The 27,628-nt window shown below is 24.4% G+C and overlaps 1 long non-coding RNA gene across 1 annotated transcript in view; it reads right to left on the bottom strand.

Annotated features, from left to right (window-relative positions):
• The window catches only part of LOC112594067, a 76,695-nt gene that overhangs the window by 38,325 nt on the left and 10,742 nt on the right, over nucleotides 1–27,628 (bottom strand). The window contains exon 2 of the long non-coding RNA XR_003114636.1: nucleotides 4,871–4,938. This is a non-coding gene — a long non-coding RNA (uncharacterized LOC112594067). The remainder of the gene's footprint in view (nucleotides 1–4,870; nucleotides 4,939–27,628) is intronic.

The following is a 27,628-nucleotide window of genomic DNA, read 5'->3' as shown; positions in this document are numbered from 1 at the left end:
AGGTTTCGTACAAACGATAATCCATTTTCCCTCTATTTTCGGTAAACGTAGTTAGTTTAACGTACCATACGAACGTTGAGCGGCCTAATAACGTGTATCGTGATTTATTTTACGTACATTATAAAATATAAATGCTTACATTATAAACAGGTCGACGTACTTCGCGTGAGACGAAAACGTGTTTTAGGCTCATTAATCGTTTGGGGTTTATCATTTTATTGGTTACCTCGAAACCAGCTAATATTTATTTTGTATACTTTATAGCAATAATTTAAATACAAACTCGATAAAAAACCTTTTCGTAAGAATTAAATCCGACTATGAGTTTATTTGATATCCGTACGTATACTATGTGTATGGACGATGACGGTAAAATTCGACTCCCGTTCAATACACATTTACCTAAATTAACTTAATGTCTGTTAGCAACTGTCTATCACTACAGATACCTAGATATAGTTATTAACTGCTTATCCGTTATTTCGTTGAAAATTTTATATTATTATACACATTTTTCAAGCATTCTAATAAAGTCACTTTAAATTTGCTCATAAATTCAGTTGCGTTACGCGGTATAAGAATTTGACGGCCAAATACCATTCCACTCTATTCATAGCTCATACAGTATACCGATTGCAGCGGGTGATTGATCCATCACATCCGTCGGACATGGGATCGAGGTTATTTTTCACCAAGTATATTTAACGAACCATAGGAATCGCATGCTACCAACAAAGTCTATAACTCTTTTCGGAGGACTCCACAACACATTATTATTATTATTATTATGTTCACGACTTGAACGACAATGGTAAAATGTGAGTATTATGACCGCAAAAGACTATCGCCGTGTTACAACATCTAATGCTAAACTGAAGTTTCGCGGTCTCACAAAATACATACCGACACGACTCAGCCAAAATAATGTGTTATGGTAATAGTGTCTAATAGTATCTATTTGGAAAAGAAAAAAATAGGTACCTTATAGTTATTATTTATTTATTTTTTTTTTATTTTTTTTTTTGTTATTTGTTTCTATGTTATTGATTTGTATTATCACAATATAATATAAATATAAAATTAACACAATTGATTAATAATTAATATTCACATCACATCTTCATCATAGTAATTTAAAGTTGTATAATTTTATCATACGATCTTGTAGTATTCACCACCCATAAAATGATTTTTTTTCCAAAAAAAAATATCATATTCTCTAAGTAGCAATAAAATAGATCGCTGAAATTAATTTAACGAAATATAAACATACGTGAATCAATTGAGTTTTACTTGGTACATAGGAACATTTAATTATATAATATTATGTCTGTTCAATACCCGTAATTTTCATTTTTTTTTTTCCTAGGAACGATTTAAAATAATTATTAAACCATTTCTTAACAAACTATAAGAATTTTAAAAAGATACTGAGGTTCTAAAATCTAATATCGCATCGGTTATTTTATTTATTTATAAAGTAAAAACAAAAATAAATATATATATATATATATATATATATATATAAAACAATGATAGGAATTTCAGCAAAATATTACAGCATATTATTTATTTAAAAACCGATGTTGGAACGTTGCTTTATTTATGTCAATAAAATAAAGTAAATTAATAAGCTGTCAGTTTTGTATTTCTATGAACCTTCAAAATCCATTTACATTAAACTGGGACAATATCTCTAACTGTTCTTTAAAATTCAATTTTTAAGAATTCAAAGTTATGAACAGATGTTAGATTAATTGAATCTCAGACAAGATGTTAACACTTCTAAATCTGTTTATAAGCTGAATTCCCATGAAAGTCATCAATCATATTATGTCTATAGAAAATCTTTATTTAATATGGCTTGTGCATCGGATACATGTTAACGTGACCCGTTAAAGCTGAACTAAATTTAATTGCTAAAATATTATTAAATTTACTAGCATATATCAATGGATGTATAATAAAAATCATTTTGACTGAAAATCAATTCGAAAACATAAGAATAAAAATGTTTAGATACGTATTCTTTTAATTTTTACACTTTTTATAATTATTAATATGAGAATAGGTAAAATTTGATTTTCTGAAATTTAATAAATATAATATAACTGTAAAATAAAATAAAAACAAAACAAAACAGATTTTTACATTCCTCTTAAATTTTACTTATCTTAGTAGCATACATATTTGTATGTAACTCATATTTGTTTTCAAAAAATATAATGTATACCTAATGTATTTTTTATTTGAAAATAATGTTATTATACGTGTATATTACATGATGATACATTGAATTTTACTTGCATAAAATTCACCACGAGTTATAAGATAATATTATTATAACACAGCTTTCATAAAAATAGAATCATGAGGTGGACTTTCCAAGCATTTCGAGCTCAGTGATGAGTGTACATGTATTTTGATAATACAAGTAACAGGCACAGATTAATACTTTTAAGAAACTTAAAGAATGTTTGTAAAGTTCTATTAATATATGTATAGTAAACCAGTAAACATTTTAACAAATTTTATTTATATATTTATTTTGCTTATTTAATATAATTAACACCGTACGCCTTTAAAAAATAATTTAATGAAATGACATGCATGATATAATTTATAGGAGATAACGAAATAAAGTTTAAAAAATGAAATAAAGTAAATTAATAAGTTTTAGGTAAAAATATTCAAGTAGGTAGTTAATTATAAGTATAAAAAAAAAACATATATAAATTAACAAATATTAAAAAAATATATCAATTGAAAATATTATAGGCATGCCAAAGTATAAAAACTACGAGATTTAAATAAATCATAATTACGTATTATTTTAATCATTCATAGAAAAATAAAAGTTCACAACAGATAAAAAATATCGATATTTATTGTGGTGCTATGACGTATCCAAATACTTTATCTTGGGGCATCAATTTGACTCCCAATAATTCCTAAGATAAATTTATTATTATATTTCTTACACCATTCATCTAGAATATTAAGTTTAAGTATGTTGCTTATAGGACTATAAACGTGTATGGGGTGAGAAATCTTAAAGTAGGTAGTAACTTACAAAAGACAAAATAGTTTTGTACGAGTACTCAATAATATTTTATTGTTTCAGTGGTAATATAAAGAAATCAAACTACATATTCAAGAACCACGAGAATTGAAGCTTTATAAGCGAATGGAAATTTGTAATTTTTTGTTAAATGAAACCCAGAACACGTAGAAATTATTCGTCAACGATAACTCATATGGGGGCCAAAACCGAGAAATATAGCAAGTAAAAGATCTCCAAGACTTGAATCTGAACAAAAAAATTAATTAGTTGAATAGGTAAGCCGTTTAGACTGTAGTTGTACATATATTTCACCTGTATTTGATAAAAAGATATAACTTTACATTAAATTATATTAGGATTTAAACTTAAAGTATTACACCAGATAGCAAAACTATGAAAGTAACACAATATTCACAATATTCACGTGAAGATATTATCTACTAATAATTTTAAAGTTATGAACAAAAAAGAGGAAACGATATGGAGAGACGATATAAGACATAGTATTAACCCTTCGTTAGTGTGTAGACGTTTTTTTTACATCTTTAGTGTGTCGGATTTTATTACCCCCCCCCCCCCCAAAAAAAAAAAAAAAAATTTAAAATCACATAAAATCAATATTCATTTTTATTAAAATTGAATTGAATAACAAATTGTTAACATATAAATAATATCATATAAAAAAAAAATTACAATTTTCATTAACATTTTACAAGGAAAATTAATTTTACTTTTAACTATACAACTTGTTTGCATCATAGGGTAATATATAAAAAAGGATTTCATGAAGGTAAAAATTTGATCTAGTTCAATCCCTAGTAGTATCATGAAAAATTGTATAAAATGGGGTTTAATATACCCCAACACACTGATGAAGAATTAATTAAAATTTTAAACAGTAATAATAGATCTACCTACTTTTTTTGTTTATAAAAATAAAATAGTTTTGTTTGAGCTTAAATTTTTTATTGTTTAAGTATTAAATAACTTTTTGTCGAACAGTTACCATGTGTACATATGTGATCGCCGTTTCATTATCATTGATCATTTTTGCTTTTCATATTTTTTCCGTCAAAACGCATACCAAAATATCGAATGAAGTACCAACTATACGTGTGTATACTTAACACAATTCTATGAAACCAAACGTTTTTCATATTGTTGAAATATCAACATATGAACAAGCCGGTTAGTAAAACTACATATTATCATAGTCTGCATTATCCATAATATCACAAATCACTCCATGTTTCTCCCTAACCCTTCCTATTCATATACATTCTTTGACAAATTAAAAATGAAGCACAAAAACATTATGGCAACCAGGCCCGTATTGGCTACAATTTGAGAGAACGGAAACAAAAATAAGAGGTTGATAAAAATAATATTTTTATAATAATTGTAGGCACTAACAAAAAAAAAAAAAACAAACAGAACATTTATAATTTTGAGTATTTTCAATCATTATTTTGAATATAAATTATATATCTAAAAATAAAACAGGGACGTAATTTATAGTTCAAAAGATTATTATTTAAAAACTAACTCTATACTTCTATAAATCTATAGCGTCTTAAAAACAATTTAATTTTTATAGTACCCTAATGATTTTTAAAAGTTAATTTATTTTTTCGTTCATAAAATATTTTTAATAATTCTACATATATTCGTCAAGTGCATTTCAATTTAATCACTTAAAAGTTTAAAATACTTAACTATTTAAATTATAACAAATTATATTATCGATCATCCTAAATATTGTTGTTGATTAATCTATTCTATATTTTTACATTAAAAACTACATACCTAAAAGCCAAATGTTGAAAATATTGAAAATTTGAGTGAACTGTGCAGTGGTCAACGAGTTGTATATACTGTAAAAGATAAAATATAATATAATAAAATGGGGTACTAAATTATTAACGACTACGATAATTGACGAAACACTTTCGTTATCTTAAAGCTATTTATTTTTAGAAGCTGTCCATTAATGTACGCGGCAGCGGGAATGATTACAAAAATTAATGTCAAATATGATACGATGTATATACAATAAAAATAGTTTTCTTCAAAATAAATTAGAAATTTGATACACTTCCCTTCCCCCCCTCTCTCTCGCTCTCACTCTCAAAATATAAATATTTGTGTTCCAATTATTAAATTATAATAAATATCAAGTTTAATTTTAACAATATCCAATATAATAAATATTAATTTCTAAATTTCAATTTTTCTTGAGAGGCCGAAATAATGTTTATATTTTCGCGGAGTGCACCGAAAAGTCTCTGGGTATCCTTGCAGTGAGTCAGTACAGGCCTGATGAAAACACATCTAATATTACATGGATAAAATTCATCTTAACAATCTACTTAAACATTTAAAAATATTATTCCAAGATGGTTTAATCTACAAAATCATAAAAAAAACTGTTAAATGAAAACCCGGCATAACGTGGGCTAAGAAAAACAGAACTTTTAAAACCCACTTTACTGAAGTTCTTAAGCCACGTCATAACAAGATTATTAACTCAGTATTCTGCAATGAAATGAAATTTTTTTTTATTATCCCCATTGCAAATGACTCTATATTCAAAAGAATTATCTGTAGCTTAATTGCAACATTGTATCTCTATATTTAGAAAAAAAAAATTCTTGGATTTATCAAACAACATACGGAATAGCCGTATGCCACTCAAGAAAAGCTATAATACTCTTCACCAAAAAAAAAAAAAAATAATAATAATAATTTAGATAATCTTAATGTTATTATTCAATCAGCTAATAACTTTTAGCTTTACTGGAAATTCTCAACTATAATAGTCACACCAAGATTTGGGAAAATTCCCAATCATCCCTCATTATACAAAAAAAATAAGCATGCTACTTTCTTTTTTTTTTAAAGTACTCAAGAAATTTGTTTTCAAACGTCATTGAATTTATTGTCCAATAACAAGCAGCTCTAAGATTTTGTCTAACATTTAATTTGACTTTCGCAACTGCCACTCCATAGTTAACCATATGAACTGTATAACAAACACAGTTACCTCAGCCTACAGAAAAAAAACAAATCTATAGAGGAGTTTTTCTTAACGTAGCGCAGGCATTTGGCAGAATACAATACATGGATCAAAAACAATCTTACTCCATCGTTTTTACTATTTTTTTTTTTTTTAAATTCTACTTTGACGAAGGTCAACTTCTTATCCAATCCCACTTTAGACTAACTTCGATCTCCGTTTTACAAATAAGCGTTCCTCAAGAGACAACAACTGACTCTATATTGTTTAACATCTAAATTGCAGATCAACTTACTTCTCCCAACACTTTTGTCGTTGAATGCGCTGGCAATAAAGCAATTCTTTCAGTTAATGAAAATCCATTCACCGAATATAACAAACTACAGTCTTACTTTTCTTGAATGGAAACTTAGTGTCAAAATTGTTAAGTTAAAATAAATCCAGACAAATAACTTTTATTCTCAAACTCAAAATTTATCTCTAAATTACATTCAATAATATTAAAATCCAACTTCATTAAGTATAAAAAACATGGAAATGCATTTTTACAAAAAGTTGAATTGGACCCATCATGTTTATTATATAAAATCTAAGCTAAGCTCCCGACTATATATCCTTGAATATTTCCTTATTGCAAAATAAAAACGTTAAACCCACACTAAACAAATTCCTTATGAAACTTATTTAGTACTAAATATGAGACTCTACTAAAAAATCATATTAAATAAAATATCAATAACCAAAAACAAAATATTTCATTAAAAACCAAAACCTCCTTCTATGGATTTAATAAAACATTGTACATAGATTTTAAAATCAACACAGTAACTAAAACTACTATTAAATCATATTTACGTTACCAAATCTCACTTTTCAACTATCCAAACATTTTAGTATAAACCTATCTAAATCAATGTCTGTAATCTACCCCAAAGATTAAAAAATATAGTTTTATGACTCTTATTTGAGTCAATAGTTTCAATCTTGAAGTGTTGTCAGTGGGTTACTTCTATCAAATCTTCTGTAAAATCCTTCTTATAATCAATTAAGATTATTATACACAGTGTTTGTATATTGTTTAATTACAAATAAAAGTCAAAAAATAAATAAATATTACATCATGTACATCATATTATATTGTAAAAAGCATAACAATAATGCTTCTGTTAATGGCTATAATCATTTTTGCACCATCCCCTGTCTATTACAGATGGGATTGTAATTTGAATAGCCATATACTCACGTTGGGTAAAAGTTTCTCATTTTTTTTTTTTTTTTTTTTTTTTTTTTTTTTGACCTTTATATTAAATTTTTTATTTTTAAAAAGTGTATGAAAAACTCAATAATTAAAAAGAATGTGATTTATAATAATTATTGTCATATTTTAGTATTTATTAGAAATTCGAAATATTTATCAATTAAATTCGAAATGCATATTATGTTACTCTAAATTAAGTACTTAACAGTTAATGGAAATGCACTAGTGCATTAATTATATCAAAAATGGTAATGTGTTATGCCATTAATTGAAAAATCGATAAATTTTACCATAGTTGTAAATGCGATGTACGTTGTTAACTAGAAAATAGATCAAATAAATCTATGCTTTAAACATACATTTCAAATATCATTGAATGCAAAGATATATTATTAATATTGAAATAAAGACTTATGTGTACCATTACTACCAATTGTACCAATTTTACTCGTCAAAAGAATAGTAAATATTTCTTATATTTTTGAGCTGTAATATTATTTTCTTATAATTGTATAAAACATCAACTGTTACATATAACATATTATGAAATTTGTTTAAGGAAATTCGAATCGATACCAAGTAAAAATTAATAAAACCGGGTTTAACTTAGAACTAGTATTGAAAATAAAAATAAAAAAAAATAACAATATGATATTTTTATTATAAATATAATTTATATCTATTAAAATTTTAAAATTCCATATATTTATATTCGTTTGTAAAAAAAAAATATTAAAAAAAGCTGTTTTAAAATCTAAGTAGGTATACGTGTAAATTCTATTAATTATACACTTTAACACTATCATTATTTATTTAACTTCGTATGATAGGTAGTATAAGGAAAATATATAGAACTTATACAAAAATATAATATACTAAATTGAAAAATGAAAATTGATTAAATTATAACGATTCCCTAGTAATTTCTGAACCTTAACTATTAATTTTATCATTATCAATGTTTGCATTGTATTATCACTAATTTATATTTATCGTCTTTTTGTAATTAAATGTTTATTTGGTATGATTGAATATACACCATGATATTATTACACTGCCGTTATCTTTATAAACTATTGCTGTAATCATTAAATCGTACAAGTAGCTTCCTATTTATTGTGTTTATATCATATATATATAATGTTATCAAGTAATAATTTATTTAAAAAGTTGAAAACACTCGTTTAGTTAAAATATCGCCCTGCCGTCGTCACCTATCTAAATTCATTGCACATTAAAAGTTCATGGATAAATTGTGTTAAAAGCAATTTATTATATTTTAGTTATTATTTTTAATAGCATAGTTATTATTATTATTATTATTCTCAATTTATGTGTTTAGGTGATCAGCAAAGCGCTTTTACGAGCATTATGATCAATTATAAATTTTTATAATTTAATTTAATGAATTGTTATATTTTATCTAAATCTTCATGGTAATAATAAATATCATGATAATTGCATAATAATTTATGAAAAATCTAAAAGAAATATTGGATTTTCGCAATTCTATCATAATTTTACCGGACGTTTTGCAGTATACTACTTTGGAGTGGCACTTTCATAGTATAAAGTAACCATAAGCCAATCAAATACCTATGTAAATAATCTCATCATTATTAAATACACTTTTTTGATAGCGTAGGTAAGAATCTAAAACTTGAAGCAAAAATAAGGTTATTTCTAAATTTTAAGGAACAAGTTATCATAAAACTTAGTCAAGCGTTCACGAGGGTTTTAAAAGAAAAAAAAACTATAATCTTGAATTACTATTTGGAGTAATGGGATCAGCTTCCTTAAGATTTGTTTTACAATATATATCATATATATGAATATTATATTATACCACAATGACTGTAATACAACAGAAACCACATATAAAAGTATTTATTTATAGTAACGTGGGTATGTGTAAATGTATAAAAAAAATTTGGTAGTTGGTATATAGAAGAATCGACAATAGGTATGAGTGAGTGCAACTGAGAGACAATGCGTATGTATGAGAAAGAGAGAGAAGGGTAAAGAAAAAGTGTGAGGGAAAGAAGTCGGGGATGAGAATACGTGAGAATAAAGAAATAGAGGTAGGTAAAAAAAAAAGGTTCTTTTATAATACGAAGGCACAACTGTGCCATGTTCGTGAATGTGCTCAATTTATCGCGGGAAAAAAATTTAACCGATTGCACGCGCATAAAAAAAAAAAAAAAATTAACCCCTAGAACCGAGTCTTGTTATTAAACGGGCCTTGTATTGTTATGTATTGCGTGTTGATTTATTCTCCTATTTACAAAATATGATGGACATGGCAAATTTTTATTCTGGTGATTCTTTACTATACCTATACCTATAGCTTATCTAGAAAAACGATTTACATTCATAAGACTGAAGTTTACGTTAATTTATTAAACGAACTAGCTTCTTAATTATTGCTAAAAACATCAATAAATCAATTTATGTAATAAAATGAAGATTTATTAACGAATTCTCAAATGAAATATAAATGTGTAAAAGTAAGTTATAGCAATGAATGTAAAAAAAAAAAAAAATAATTACATTTTAAACTTAATATAATTATAATATACTATTAATATTCTCGATATCTTCAATAGTAGCTTATAAAATAACAGAAAAAAGTGTACATTAAAAGTAAATTATACTATTGATTTAATGAATATCAAAAATTATCAAATAAAACAGTTTAACTTTAGAAATGTAAGTAAATAATTATTTATATTATAGTTTTTAATAAGAATAAATAAAAATAGCATTAAGTTATTTCTTCTGAAAGGAAAATTGGGAAATCACACATTTATTTTCGGTTTAAACCATATGAATTCTTGGTTACTAGTAGATTTCAAATCGATGTTTAGATCGCTTCTAAGAATGATGGATATTGAGTTGTTATAGTAATGTATTTCAATATATTGCTTTATGTGACATCGGTTATGGTCAAAAAATAAAAAAACTTGTAACCATTCCAAAAACATATCTATGTTAAAAAATAAAATGGATAAAAATAAGATTTTATTTTTATTTTTATTGTGTTTATAGGACAACGATTATAAATATTTTAGTGAATAGAAATTCATGTTTATATATCTATTTTAGAGTTTTAAATTTTGAAATTTTAGTAACTTGATAAATAAATTGAAAAATATTGAATTTGTAAAAATTCATCGAATTCTGACTTAAAAAACTAATAATATTTGCTTATAAGTAATAGGTATTTCAATTTTTATAAAAATTTTTATAATTTTATTTTGTACTAACTTATCGTGTCTTTAGCTTCGATGTCAAAAAATGATTTAGATGTCATTTTTCGAAAATAATTTTAAAATTTTATCTTATTAATTTTATTTGCGTATAAAGGTTTAAAAAAGCTTATATTTATGCAAATAAAATTAATTTCTTATATTCAATTCGTTGGATTTTTTTCATTCAACAGGAGTTATAATTGAATATGTAACTGTGTATAACTTTTAATAATATCAGCTTAAGCCTTTTTGATATCCAAATATAGTTTTTTTTTTTTTTTTTGTATCCACTGTGATGTATTTCATTATTATATGATGAAATTATTTTAATTAATAATGCCTTAGATAAAGTTGTAAAATGTAAATTAGCATAATTAACTTTAAAATTAGAAGTACTTAAATAATCATATTATCAAATTTCCATAATTGAACGCCTTGATAATCTGTAGTTTGATTCATTTTTTTTTTTTTTTTATTCACATTAATTATTCGAATACGTATTGTCAAAGAAGAATAAGGAATTTATTTTAGTTTTATGCTATATTATGTTTATTTTTACATATACTATGGCTTATAATTGTCTATGTTTATTGTTATTATTATTTATACATTTATACAATTATACGTGTTAACAGTTAGGTAAACTATTAAATAAATTAAATAAATTAAATAAATTATATATATTACATCAACGGAATAAAATTACAGAACATTGAATTATTTAAACAATTAAAAAAAATAATGAAATTTTAATTTTAATACTATAACTGTTGATTTACCTATAATATCCCTAAAAAGTAAATAGTAAAAATAGATAATTTATTTTCGAATAACGAATGAGGAAATTATAGTGTAAATAATATCTTCTTAAATATCAATGATAAAATACACATTAATTTAATTTTCATCAAAACGATTTAGAATTTTACGATACATAAACTTTATGCAATTAAAATTTCTATTTTGATGTATAATATTTTGAGTTGCATTCAATACGAAATATATCGTTTTGTTATCAACACGTCATAATTTTTCTTTTCTATATATATATATGTGTGTAAATCCTCGTATCATTTATTCGTGCAGTGAATTCAATCCACCTATACACGGCTAAGGGGTTATGATTTATTAATTTACCAAGAAATCAAACTTAACGTTATAATGCAAAATAAAACCTTTTCGATTGTATTCAACAGAATTGATTGGCAGAGGGTAAAATTGATATTTAATCACGTAGGTAAACGTCGCAACTCGTTGCAGGCTTATAAAATATACCTGGTTTATAAAACATTTATATGGCGTGTAAACGTGTGTGCAAGAGAGAGAGAGAAAGAAAGAGAGAGATAGAGAGAATGAGAAGAGGATTGATTGCATGTCGGTGCACGATGTACTGTCTCCCGCAGAAGAGAATATTATGCGCGAAAAACGGTGTTAGGTGCGGTTGCTAAGATTGTATCATCCGTGCTATAACCGCATAGAATTATACGTGATCTTAAATCGTTAAGGTTATGAGATTCCTTGACGGAAGGTGTTTCGATTTTCCTGTTGTGTATACAGAGTGATTCGTTTTACCCGCAGGTCGGTGTAATGCGTTGTATATCAATATTAATCCGACGCGGTGGATGTGTCGACGAAGAATTCGTAAACATTATTTGTTTGGCCTTTGCGTCCATATCGAAAGGTTTTCTGGCACACAAATTCAAATTCATTAAATATCTTTGAAAAGGCCATTCATAAATTTTAAGATGAATATGATATTATAAATGTTATCAAATAAGCAAATAAAAAAAAAAAAGCATAATGATTTTACTTATTTTTTTTTTTTTCAGTCGACTACAAAATAAATGAACTATCATCATTAGTGGTGAAATGGCCTGTAATAATATCTTAAACCATTTGGGTGTAAACCGTTTTTATAAATAATTATTTTTTCCTATTGAAAAATCTCTTGCAGACTTTACGATATTTTATAACTATAATTAACTAACACATACACGCTCACATCTATACATCCATATTACAGTATGGACTATAAAATGTTTATTATTGTTTACGTAATATAGAACAATAAATTAACATTCGTGTTTAGTAAGATAACTTAAATATTTTGTTATTAATGGACAGTAAATAGTACCTAATATAAACATACGTAATATTTGGCTGCAAATTCAAATCGATCGATTTTTTAATGAACTATCTTAAAATGTATTATAATTTGAAAATTATTTATGGTAAACTAACAGATTGCACACAAATTAAATATTTAAATGATTAAATAGACCATTGATCGTATTCCGGTGTATAGCAATTTGAAATTTCATAATATAATCTCAGTATATAGAGTTAAAAAAAAAAAAAAATAAAAATATTACTACAGTCATTACACAATAACCAATATAAATTCAAAAATGTAATATTATTGTCGAAATATATCTTCTAAAAAAAGATTAAATAATAATGTATTATGTATTAGGAATCATCACAATACACTAATACAATACGCATATTATCAGAACGACAATCTATTGTGATGCACATCGTAAGTTAAAAGGAAATTACAATTTCTGCGTGACCTATTAACGTTTATGATTGACAAAAAAAACTGTACCTTGTATTTGTGTCTCCGTTCATACAATATTCTGCACTTTTTTAAAATACAACTTTCAATTCTAGATGTGTCGCTTCTATATTATAGTTCCAATCACTGTAATCGATGGTCTACAACCATCTTACATTTTCGAGTCGTTCAGCGAACCTTCTAGTGACACTAATAAATCATGGTAGGAATATTTTATTTATACTTTTGTATGAATTGCTTAGCTCATCAACGGATTACAATAAACATTTATAGTAAAAAAAGATCGGTTATTTTGAATGTGAAAAGTCAATATTTTAACTACCTAACTATAATATTTTATTTGGTATTTTTTTTTTTTATTAATATCTGCATACAAAATAAAGTCATAATATGCATAATTTACAAATATAGATTATATCTTTACAATTTAGAAACTCTAGAAGTATGGTGCGATCATATTGAATATATTATTATGGTAGCATCATGTATCGAATAAAGATAGGAATCACAAAACTATTACATTAGTATATATCAAATGAACTAATACCCTGTTCACAGTAAAGTAAAATCCAAATTTAATGTACGTAAATGTGTTTTTGATTCATCATTGGTACAAATGTGTTGTTTATAAATAGCTATGTATTTGTATATAGTTAATAATATTACTATTATGAATTATTTTTTTTATTGAAAATTAATTTTTATGAAAATAAAAATGGAAAATATAGTATGAAAAACGAAAAGTTTTCAAAATAATTTTCCTAAGCGTTACGTTTACACGTCATAATATAACATATTATTCTAATGATTTCTTTGGATTTTTTTAAAAATCTGTTTTTATTGTAGTAATTTTGTCGGTTTCGAGAAAACTTTAATTAACAACATTAAGCATGCAATGTTGAGGATTTTAGAATTAAAACGAAAGCACATAAGGTTTAACATGATATCCGAAAACTTAAATGGTTTTACAATTGGTCATCTATTCGTTGTTCATAATATACAATAAATATTATTTACCTTTGACGTCGAAATTATATAATATTATTGTAGATAATCTTCGCATGAATGATTTGGCTATTCGCAACAGAGTTATATACATACAAAGAATACAGCTGGTTAATCCACTATCTTCCATATGTCTCGAGTAATTTAAAAATTATCTTTCGTGGACATTATCACAACACACTGTTTTGATGTTCGCGAAACTACGACCGATTATTACCGGTATGGTTGTCGGTCTCGTCAACCACACGGCACCTTTGCCAGAACCGCTGTCGACGTTACATTATTATTACTATTATTAATTTTTAAGATAATAAAATTATTGTTAGTACCGTTAATTTAAATAAACTATTTCGAATCGCCTGAGCACCTCAATGTGTAATACATAAATCGACTTAATATAATTCAAGGATATATTTTGTACCGGGCACTGGGGGGTGGCGAACAATACTTTCGTGTGTACGTTAATCTCAAAATAATTTTAATAAGAATTACGTTTATATTTTTTTGTCAACAATAATTTTGTATAATTTTAAAAATAATCATAAAATATATAATAATCTATATTGTATTACAATTTCCATTTTATTATTAGTCTTATTTTCTATCCATACCATGATATATTATAATAAATTATAAACCTAACCTAGCCTATAATGACATTGTAATTTATATTATATTAATTGTCATTTAAACATTAATTATGATGAAAAACATTTTTTTTCATTCTAAAATTTGATAAGTAGTTATTAAAAATCAAAAAAAAAAAAAAAAAGATTCAAAGTATAATTTATCATTTTAGTAACTATATAATAATATACTATAATTATACAGGACAAGGCAAATTTTCTTATCGTAAATGTCTTAACGTTTTTCAGAACTAATTGAATATATTTGAAATATCAAGACGCATGTGCTACGGTTATTACAACGGTTATTTATTATCATTATAATATATGCATATGAGAATATGTAAGTTCTTCTCGAAGGATAAAAACATAATTTTTATAGATCGTCGATCGATTTTAAAATATGGCATGTCTTTGAAATAATTATTCGTTCCCAACATTCATTGTTTAAACAGTTTGTTTATTTTTGATCGATTGCACACACTCAAAATAATTTCCACCTCAGAAAATGTATTTTATCAATTAATAAAAATTCATTGTATCTCCTAAAAGCTCTTATGTTCACATGTTCACGATTGAATTCTATTCAATAAACAATTAGATAGAATTTTATAGATAACATTCAGTAGAGCAATCGTTCTGAAGTTACTACAAACTTGTGTATCTCTTTATTTGTATACTAGATACAATGTCGTTTTCCACTCCTTCCATTTTTTTTTTTTTTTTTTTTTTTTTTTACCAGATTCTCTTTGACAAATTATGAACATAATCTATCATTTAATTATTCACTATTTCACTAGGAATTTCATCTTTTTCCGAAGCCTTATGAATTTTTAGGTAATTTATTAGCGATTGATTTCCTTACTGCTTGGGGCTAGCACTTCGCATTATTTTTTTCCTAACCTTGCGATTGAAATTTATTTTTGGTTCATTATAGTTTACAATTTAAAAGTCTACTGAGATATTTCTTCTATTTGGATGTGATTTTTTTCTTGGTTGTTCCATTTTTATTTTTTAAAAATATTTCAAATTACTTATAACTATGACATTATGAGTTACATTTTTTTAAATAAGTCTCTTGTTCTGTGGTTATTTTAGTCTTGGTTTGTTTTCCTAAGCATTTTTTTTAAATATTTTCTTTTTTCACACATTAATATATTACTTTTTTTTGTCTATTTTATTTTATATTTTGCTAAATTGTCTATGTATTTTTGTGTTTGATTGCCTTTTTATTTTTTCTATAGCTTTTTTTTATATAAATGCATACTGTGTAAAGCCAATTATTTTTTTATTTTCTGTTCCAATTCCAACGAACTTTTATAATTTCTTCTCCTAAGTACTCGTTTTTGAAAGTTCTCTACCATTAGGAATTTTCATGTTAACTAGAAGTAGCAATAAAAGTATATTATATTTTTAATGATTTTGCATTCAATAAAGGCCATACGATAATAATAATAATAATAATAAATAACTATTAGCTTACCAAGTTTACTATGTCAAACTTATTTTTGTTATATTCTCTTTTGCTTTTTTCTTCTAAGATCACACGTTTTTACTTATTACTAGAAAGTAGTTTGAGTCACTGTTTGCTCCACGTACCGTTCTTAAATCCAAAATACTGTTACTTAATTTTAAATTTACCAAAATATGTTTTTTTTATTTATATGTTAGTTATTCATAGATATACAACGTACCTTCATGTATTTTCTTAAACGAAGACATAGTGCTTTTAATATTTAGGTTTCTTCCTGTACTACTTAGATTACATGTTTAAGTACTACAATCATTCGTATATCATTCTATTATGAGTTTAAAACAGATTTCATGTTCAATTTTGGCGTTACAATCTCCTAAAATAATTTGTATTCCTCTTTCTAGCGTTCAATGTATTATCAAGACGCGTAAAAAATTTATATTTTTCATTCTTATAATTTACTTCTGTAGGTGCATTTATATTAATGAACCCTAATTAAAAACCATTTTTTTTTTTTTTTCATAGTTAATAATATTATTTTGAGGTTTATTACTTTAAAGTCGACCATTGAAATTAGCAATAAAAGGTATTTACTGAAAAATCATTGGTCCATTTATAATATGCTGCGAAGATGGTCGTGTTGTACACTTCTATTGACTGGTGTTTTGCTATATCATTTTCTGTAATTCTACTACTATTAGTCCATAATTCTCTAGTTTTTTAATAACCATTACTACAGCTTCGGGAGTTTAAGCAAAGTCCGTGCATTCCAAATCCCAAAATGTAAAGCCAATATTTGAATGTTCCAATTTAAAATGCTTAACGCCACAGTTCAAGTTGTGTCTTGATGTCTTGAGCACTGCATTTTTATTAAGTAGAGCTATTACCTCTAGGTCCGAACCCTTAATACACGAGATTGGCACTTTTCACCAACGTCAAATTTTAGATAATAGCAATAATAATAATAATAATAATAATATGTTAACATAGGCAATATATGTATAATGTATATTAAAAAGCTCAATCGAGAAAAATATGTTTGTTAAACGCATTAATTAGTTAAATTGCGCTGTAATAGGTAATTTAAAGCGTTTGATATCTATTAAAATTAATCAAATTAAAGTTGCAGAATTTTAGCGGATTTAAAAATAAATTTAACATTTATTTAAAATGTCATGATTTATTCAACAAAGGAATAGGGGTTTTGATAAAATATTAAACTATGAAAAATAAGTGTGTTCAGTTATCAAATGTATGAAAATCAATTAAATATAAAATATATTATAAATTAAAATTTCCAAGTTGTCTAAGTTTCATATTGGACTTATTATTATTTCTGGATAAAAATCATATTTTATTTAATTTCTTTAGTGAAAACATAATATAATTTTTACTTGTATAAAAATTTTAATAGTTTAGAGTTCCATTATTGTCAATTTTTTTTTCTAAAAGTTTTAGTATCTAAAAAAGACAAAACATTTTTACAAAATAGATTAGGTAAAGATAGTTAAATTCTTTTCCACTATAAATTAATATAATACACATGACTAAGTCATCTGTTGACGTAACGATTTATTACTACGTAATTAACAATGCATAATAATGTACTTTAAAAACATTATAAAATGTTAATTTTTTTTTTTTTTTGTAATTAGTCTATTATTTAATTGCTATTAAAATTTAAAAAGAATACCATATTTCAATTAATCGGTCATGTATGACATTTAAATTTTAAATTTAAGTCAGTAGATTGGTTAAGTGTCAGTTAAATAGGATATGGTGTTAGAATACAGTTGTATTTATATAATTGTGACATTATGACTTGCAATTCATTATTGAAATATATGGACGTACAAATGTACAATGTAAAGACTATTTGTATAAATTCTGATAACATATTTTAATATTGAAAATTATGTATTATAACGGTATATGTACGTATATAAAGAAAAACAAAATACACAAAATGAGTACTTACGTATAGCTGATATGATCAGATACTTGCAGGTATGTGGCAGTCTTGATTTCCACCCCACCTTGTAAGTTGTCAAATAATATCATAATTTTATATTTAATAATATAATAATAAATTATAATTTTTATAAGCAATTTTTGACAATCATAGCAAGAATTTATAATAATAAATGTTGTGTGAATGTATTTCAAACAGAAAAAAATATAAACTTTTTTTTTTGTAATTAATTCAGCATCAAAAATATAAAGTTATAATAAAAAATAAAATATTTATAAGATATTTATATTACAAAATATATTATGAACAATAACAAATATCGGGCTATAAATATTTATATAGTTTAAAATAATAAGAATTTTACACTGGCTTTCGTTTGGTTCATACTTTTATAAGTTATTCGACATTTAAAGGTTTTTTTTTTTTGGTACAGAGTGGTTTCATAAATAGAAAAAAAGGTAAATTGGTATAACGATTAGGAACAAAATAATAAATTTCGTCGTTACTACAGTCAAAATTTGAAATCTAACTGCAATTAAAATAACAATAGATTCTGAAATGTACGTAAATAATCTAAGCAGACAATTTTGAATAATACTAGCTTTTATGACTGTGCGTATAGTTTAGATTGCTTATCAATAGACTAATTCACACACAAAACCACTTATTAGAATATTATCACGGAAAATAAAAACTAACTAAAATATAAGATATATGTTTATGGGAATAGATTGTATAAAGTCTCGTGGGGTTAACATTTAATTATTATAGTTATTATTATTTTTTTAATGAGATACACGTCGGTATTTGCAAAATCTTATGTGTAGGTAGTTATCGAACTATTCGCCAAGTTTAGAAAAATTGAAGCAAGTCGCTTTTAGCATGATGGTTATATTCTTTGTGGGTAACCGAGTATAATTTTAGTAACGCTGGTCAAAGGACAAAGCGAACCACCTCCGTCTGAGAGAAATACACCGAGTAAACACACCCTTTGTCTTTTCTATTTCTAAGCATGACGTAATAATTATAAAATATATTGTTTTAAACCGGTGACGTATAAATGTATTTTACCTAACGGTTTTTACACAATATACATAATATTATATAGGTATATGTAGACCCCCCGCATTAGTTTTGTGTAAATAAGCACCAGTGCCGAATCTTAGAAATAATTATAGTTGGTGAATTCTATCCAGTACTACTATTGCCTTACCAGACCAGAAGGCTTTTGTTTGCCGTAAGAGAGGAAAGTGAAGGATATTTGTCTAATAAAATTAATTTATTAAAATATAAATATGAATAATAAAAAAAAAAAAAAAAAAACATATCTTTATTATTTTTTATTTTTTAAATACTAAAATATAGAATAGTTAAGTTTATCGAAATTTCAATGGTTTTAGCCAAAGTGTAATTTTAGTGAAAACAATTAAAGCTTTATAAAAAATAAATTGATCAAACACTTTTAACAAGTGTAACGGAGCTAACAATTAGCTCGTCGAATATCTGTGTGCTACTCCCTTGCCTCTAGATTTCTGATTACGTCAATACATTTCGACAGATTTTCTTCTGACAATTCACCGATACATGTTATTATGATCGACAACGTATGAAACTCTCAGGCAATGAACAGTGAAATTATTACACGCTCGGATAACTGGAATAGTGCTTCTATAACAGTCTACCATTTATAAATTAAAGTCATAACCTCAATGTGACGATTCGTTTACCACGCATTACTATATAAATACACAATTGTTCGGTAACATTGAACACCACAAATATTTAAAATCCCGAATTCCAAACAGAGACCGACATAACTCGATTGTTGAGTTCAATTGTGTTATATCTTTGACACCGTGCCAATGGTAGGACTACTTCTAAATAATTGGAGAATTATTCGACGCAAAATTACTAAAAGCCTCTGCAATTCGACTACCTACGTGACCAACAGACATACCCGCGATATAGGTCGAGGACTATCTGGCACTAGAGTATTAAATAATAATGCTGTAACGCGTTTCCGCATCTGTCTACAGACACTGTTTTAGTGATCAGTACGTTTTTAATCGTAAAATATTAGTAATTTATTTTAAGCTACTATAGTGTTGCAACAATAATATATTAATAGATGAGATAAAAATATTAGAAACCGTGTAAAATTTAATCCTGTTGCTGATCTCCCGGAAAATGTGGCTTCTCTGAAACTGTTTTAATTGAACATCTACGATACATTATACTTGAAGTGCTCGTCACATCTTTAATACGAATCATGTACCGTCGTGGTTGTGACATTTACAAACCATCATTCAATACAACATTTTTAAATTCGTACGTTTTTTAAGCGTTGCTGGTGTAAAAAAAAAAAATAAAAAAGTATGAAAAAAAAAACATTCATTATTGCGGCTCTATATATGACGCGGTACATTACAGCACCACTACCTGAATATAATATTTTTTTACATAACATATTATTATATGTATAAACTTGTGGTAGACGTTGACAAATCGTGTGGCACGTGCCGACGGGAGCTGTTCGATATTATATACGATCTCGAAGCGCTGCTGAAATATGTAATTCAATTCGTTGTCGAGTTGGTCTTTATATTGTACGTTAAATCGTCGTCGAAATCGTTATATTTGTGTATTTGTATGTAATATATTTTTTATATAAATATGCGGTGAACCTAAGTCGCGTTCGATCGGATGAAAATTTCTTAAACGATTTTCGGTAGAATCCGCTTTCGAGTCCATATGGTACACTGTACTCAATTGTTTCGATGAAACGATCAAAGGCCAAACAATTTGCTAAACGTGAGCAATTTTGCGTTTCAAAATCTAACAATAATAATACAAATAAATATATCGATAATGTTAAATATTAATTGATATTCAGTCTTTAAATTTCAATGCAATATTATATATATATATATATATATATATAAATATATTATTCATCGTTGTACCACGAACTGAATTTAAGTTAAAAAGTTAAGTTAATTGAAAACTGTATAGGTACTAACACAAACCGTTCCCAAAGGAATAATTGATCAATACATTTTCTATTTTAATTATTTTAATAAAATTAGAATTTATTAATTAATCAATTATCTTAAATCTAACATGTTGTAATTACAATTATTATAGTTTTAAATTTTTATATTTAAGTAAATAGTAAAATTGTCTACAATTATCAAATTATTTCATATTATTATAATTCACAACGTTATTACGATTGTTATAATAATATTATATGTTTTAGATAGTTTATCGACATCATTAGCATACAAAAATTATACATTTGAATTTTAAAAATACCTAGTGATATTACAAGTATTGTAGTTCATATAATATATATTATAACGTTGTTTTAGTATAGAAATGTAAACCAATGCTAAATTAATTATGTCAAGTAATTAAATATAAATTAAAAACTTTTATTCATTTATACGGTGTTTTTTCGGATTTCATAATTTAAAAAATTATTTTACACAGATTTATAATATTATACTCTAATTTAATCCAATAATGACAACCAAAATGTGTGTTGGTACCTGTTGCTTGGATTTTAGCCATTTTCGTTTTTACATACGTAGAAAAATGATAAATAAAAAAACCTTATATGTTTCACATGTGGAGTCGATCTTCAAATAAACTACTTAGATTAGATTATTAAAAGTACACATTGTCATATTAAAAATAAACTATCTATTTTTCACAAAACAAAAAAAAAAAAAAAAAACAAACAAACAACAATTCCCATTAATACTCGTACTGTAGCTTGTATAAACCACTTATGGCGTGAGACATAATAAAAGCAAGGACAATGTAACAAAGAAATAGTCCTGAAAACAAAAAGAAAATTCAATAAAAACTTGAGAAGAGGAAAACATGCGAATTAGACAACAGTGGTTATGTTATTATTTATTTATTTTTTTTTAAAAAAGAATATAATATAATAAGTGCTCTGCAAATTATTTGAATCCGTGCAAGATATAAACAAGATGATTTTTTTAACAGTTTACATATACATTATCTCTAAAAAAAAACGGTTTTTGCTTAATATCAAGACATAATACAATAGTATTTTTGAAAAACAACTATATTTTTTAATTATTTCATATTGTTATTATATTTTTAAAGTTTGAAATTTTTAAGTTGCATATTAGGTTTCATTTTATACTTTAGTTTATATTAATAAAAAAATGTTTTAAACAAGTAATTATCATATGTAATTTTTTTTTTATAATAAATTAAAATTATATAATTTTTTTTTTCGTGATCAAAACATTTTTTTATATAATTATCCACTGTACTATAAATAATAAATTAATATACGAGTTAGTGAGGATATTGTGCTATTAAGCAATATTTATATTGTATTTTTTAAAAATTAATTATGTAAAATTTGGCACGATTTAAATTAATCGTGCTTATATTATTTTAAAATTTTGAAATTTTAATAAAGTATGATTAAAAGTGAAAATCAATTTGATAGACATTTATTATATTAATATATTTAAAATAATGGTAAAAACAATGTTATTTAAAACTGAGTATAGTTATTTAATAAATAGATAAATGTCGATGAAAATGTTTAATTTAATATTTGAAATACATCTTAAGTATTTTTCCTTTAGATACAATATCGGTAATAATGTTAAATTAAATAATATTTATTTGTGAACTTTCTGTATAATATTTTATATTCTAATTTATGAGATAACATCGTATTGACTTTAAAACTATATTTTAGATCTATGTGAATTCTTATCCCAGCTGTTAGAACATCGGACTTTAAAAGTTTCAAGTACCTATTATTGATCGGTTAAAAATTGAGTTTCGTTGGTATTTCAGTGAAGTATTTTTCCTATGTTGTTTTTATCGATCATATTAGAAAAAAAATGTGGGTAGCTGTTGAAATATTTTAAAAATTTGTCAGCAAGAACATAAGTTAGGATGTCACAGCGTGTCTGGACTGTTTCCTAAAACTATTTATTATTTAACAATTTTTCTTCACATGATAATAAAATAAAATATGTATCTAATTTTTATGTTACTTAAGTCTTTAAATTTCAATATGAATTTAATTTTACTAAGCTTAACTACGTATGAAACACCTCAAATTATTGATTTTTTTTTTTATTATCGTCAATTAAATTTTAAATTTTAATTATGTTTTCATTTTTATGATTATAAATAACGATAGGATATTATATTACTTATAGCTTATGCTATAGTGTAAAAATAACTTCCATTTTAAAATAAGCTAAAATTATAAGATTTATCTAAGTAGTATTCCAATTTATTTAAATATTTTTACTCATGAATTATTTTTACGAGCATTTTCAATATAAAAATAAGAACACATAATGTATACGAATAATCCCTACAACACACGTTACTCATATCATTTTTTAAACACCATTATAGTTTATCAATGCATTTAAATGCATTTAAATTCACTTAATACATTTATTATGTAATAATATATTTTTTTTTAGTATATTACATTATTCTTTATGTTATACTCGTATATTTTTATGTATCATATACATTTGATTAATCTTGATTTATTTGGTTTATCTTTTTTTAGATAACATTCGGTTACCTAAATATTTTTAAAACGATCATTATTGAATTGCCAAATTTCAAAAATGTTGCTTACAAAACATCATTAAAAATTCAAACAAATAAATAATTTGTATATTATAATCATGACTCAATATAATATTTTTTTTCATTTTTTTCTTTATTTCATTATTATCTTTATAATGTTAAAATAGTTTTTATCTCGCTTAAATGGATTTCGCGTGTCAAAATTTAATAAAACATGATAAAGATTTCACGTATGATTAAACTACATAGGTGAGTGATTGCAGGGTTATATAAAATATACATTATTTGAATTTCATAAAATATTTTTATTTTTTATTTTTACCATTTCAAAGTTATTAATATAGTGTCACTTATAATAATATGGATTGTTATGTTATTAAAATTCCCTTAATAATGATATGTTAGTTTTTTTTTTTTTTTTACATTTTTAGTTGAGATTTCGACTTTATTTTTTTATAGATTTATTACATTTTACTATGAAACAATGTAACATATTTCAATATTATTACTCATGTAGAACAACAAATCGGATAGTTAAAATGTTGGGAAGTATTTATATACATAATTTAAGATCGTCATCGTACTTTTTATTCTTAATAAAATAACAAACTAGAACACTTTAAACATTTCATCTCAAGTAAACATGATTATTCTATTTTCTGGGTGTAACATGCAAGTATTCATTATTTATAAATAATAATTTATTTGAGTTCGTTAATAATTTTTTCTTAATGAATGACTTTTCTAGGGCATCCGTCGTCGATACTAATATTACTAAGACTTGTTGAATTTCTAGTCACGTATGTTTTTAAAATTTCTATAATTAAAAAATATGTATTTTAGAGAGAAATTTCATATGACAACATTATGAAAAATCATTAAATATAGCATAATATAGTATAATACTCGTACAACATTCGAAAAATGTCCAGACTTGGTAATGCTTGTGTCTCATATTATGCACTGCACGACATATTTTAATATCGTTTAATTTAATAATAAAACAAATAATACATATAATGGAGTAAAATAAATAACAAAAGGTGAGATTCTATACGCAACGAACATTCACTATAACATGAACTTGTAATGATATAATTGATATTTATAATGTATCATGAACTTATAATTACTTCTGTGTTTAAGTTATTACTTTTTCAAGACTCATCTAAAACAAAATAAAAACAAAAACAGTTAAGTCGTAAATGTATTGTTATGAAAACGTGCTGAATATTATTTTATTAAATTGTGTAAAAATATTAGATATATGTTATCTTCGTCTTGATATGTATAACGTAAAACATTTATTGAATTAACTTAGTGTTTAATCTCTAAGCGAGATTATGATTTAGAGCATATCAGAGGCTTTTATAAATATTTTAATTTTTAAATAAATTACAGTATTTTTAAAATGTATAATAGATTAATTCACTCTATTTTTAAAATAATATAGAGTAAAATGGGTTATTGAGGATATAAAGTTTGCAATGTTTGCGCTTGTAAAATTAAGACAAAATGTGATTTGTCCGTGTCACCTTTTTAACGATTAGTAAATTTACCATTATTCAGTATATTAAACATTAAACCCCAACAATATTATTACAAAATTAAACACTATAAACGTATTAACAGGTCGATATATAATTTCCTATAATGTCTTGTGAGACGTGATAAAACTGTAATGACTTTATAAAAGTAATTAAATATCATTATATTGACATAAAAAATTAGTTGTAATTCATTTACATTTATCAGTGATCCGAGGATAGGAAACCTATTTGAAATATATAACTAAAATAAATTCGTATTATTGTGTTTTCTTTTTGCTGTATGTTGTAAAACAACAAAACGATTATTTGTTTTTTTTTTTTTTGATTTTTTTCATACATATAAGTAGCACAAGTATTTGTGTTCAAGAGTTATACATATTAATGTATGTTAAAATAAAAATAATAAGAATAATTGGGAAATGGAAAACATAAAAAAATGCGAAAAGTTCTTGTTATTGATAAAATTATTTTACCAGATATTCTTATACAAAATAATAATAATAATAACAAATAAAAATAAAAATGTTATGATTAATAGTTTTTTACAATATTATTATTATTATTGTTATAGCACCAAACGATATATCTTTATTAAAGTGAATTCAGTTTGTAAAAATAAATCAAAAATTGGATGTAATTATATTATATAAAAAAATATAAAAATATAGACTTTATGTTTACAATATTTTTATAGTACAATTCTGAATACATTTTATACCTTGGTTATTTACTGGGAAGCTCCGTAGTTTCAAATCTTATTACTAGTGTAACAATTATTTTTTTTTAAATTAATTAAAAAAAATAAATATATATATTTCAATTTATTTTTATTATTAATTTTTATCCCACATTAGAAGTTTATTTTAAAATCAAATTACACTAAACTGGCATAGATGAAAAATATAAAGAAGTAATTTCTGTTTTTCCTATTTAAAAAAAAATGTCTTCTTAGTTCATAAATTTAGTTAAAAACAACAAATATAGAAATCCAAAATATAAATATAAAATATTATCCAATATATAAATCTAAAATACATAAAATTTACCGGACTAAAACCTTTTGATGAAATCAAGATGATTTGGATGAAAAAGAATTCTTACACAACTTTCTTGTTGGTAATCAATCTTTATACAAAATGACATAATATAAAACTAATACTTATTTAAATTTGACTAAGAAGTGTATTAAAATGTCATAAAATTATAACACATCTGTGTTGTTTTAAAATTATTAGTTATTTAAATATTACAATTTATCGAAATTTATTTACCTATTTTTTTTTTTTAAATAAATAAAAAAAATGATTCATACCGTTCATAAATTCGAATTCTTGGAAATAATTCGAATAATATATTTATTTATTTTTTTGATTTTATTATTATGTATAAATGTTTATACACAATTTTCAATTTTTAATATGAAGTTATACATGTAAATTGTCACAATGAATAAAAACCATCGTTTGTAATTACTAATCATCGATTAGCAATCCATTAAAATTATTACACCTGATGAGTAAAATAATGAAAAATTATTGTTTTTTTTTTTTTTTTTTTATTAGTCAAATATGAAAAATAATGAGTTTTATAATTTTTAAACGTAATTGCATATCGCAACATATTTACCACAGATAAATAATATACAATTCTCTTTGTGAATGTGAATACAAAATATTAGGTAATATAATATTATATACATAAAAAAGTGCATAAACCACAAATAAAAATATTTGAAAAAAATTAGCAGGTAGTATTTTTGTAAAGTAGGTGTTGAATGTACCTTATAATTGTACTGATCACTGTAATAAACTTATTAAATTTGAGTTCTATGTTAAATCATTATTACACAATGAAACGATTGTGAGTGGAAACAATGTATCAAGTGTTATTTCTTAGGATTAGAGACCTGATTTATATGCACAAAAAATCCTCAAAATATGCTTTAAAAATACTATTATACGTTATAAAATATGCATTAAAAATTGAATCGAAAATATGTTATTTAAATTTATGTAAAATATAAATATTGACTGATTATTAAAAAAGGATAAAGGTTTTAAAAGTATAAAAAAGTATTTTGTCATCTTTGCTATTTAACATTCTTTATCTTCAATATATTAGCCCACATTAATAAAAAATTAATACAAAAATTGATCTATATTAATATTATATATATATAATATATATATATATGTGTGTGTGTTAAACGCATGTCATC

The sequence above is a fragment of the Melanaphis sacchari genome, unplaced genomic scaffold (assembly GCF_002803265.2).
Source record: "Melanaphis sacchari strain LSU unplaced genomic scaffold, SCAv2.0 Contig21_pilon_pilon, whole genome shotgun sequence".
NCBI lineage: Eukaryota > Metazoa > Arthropoda > Insecta > Hemiptera > Aphididae > Melanaphis > Melanaphis sacchari.
This window is presented reverse-complemented; position numbering and strand designations above follow the sequence as displayed.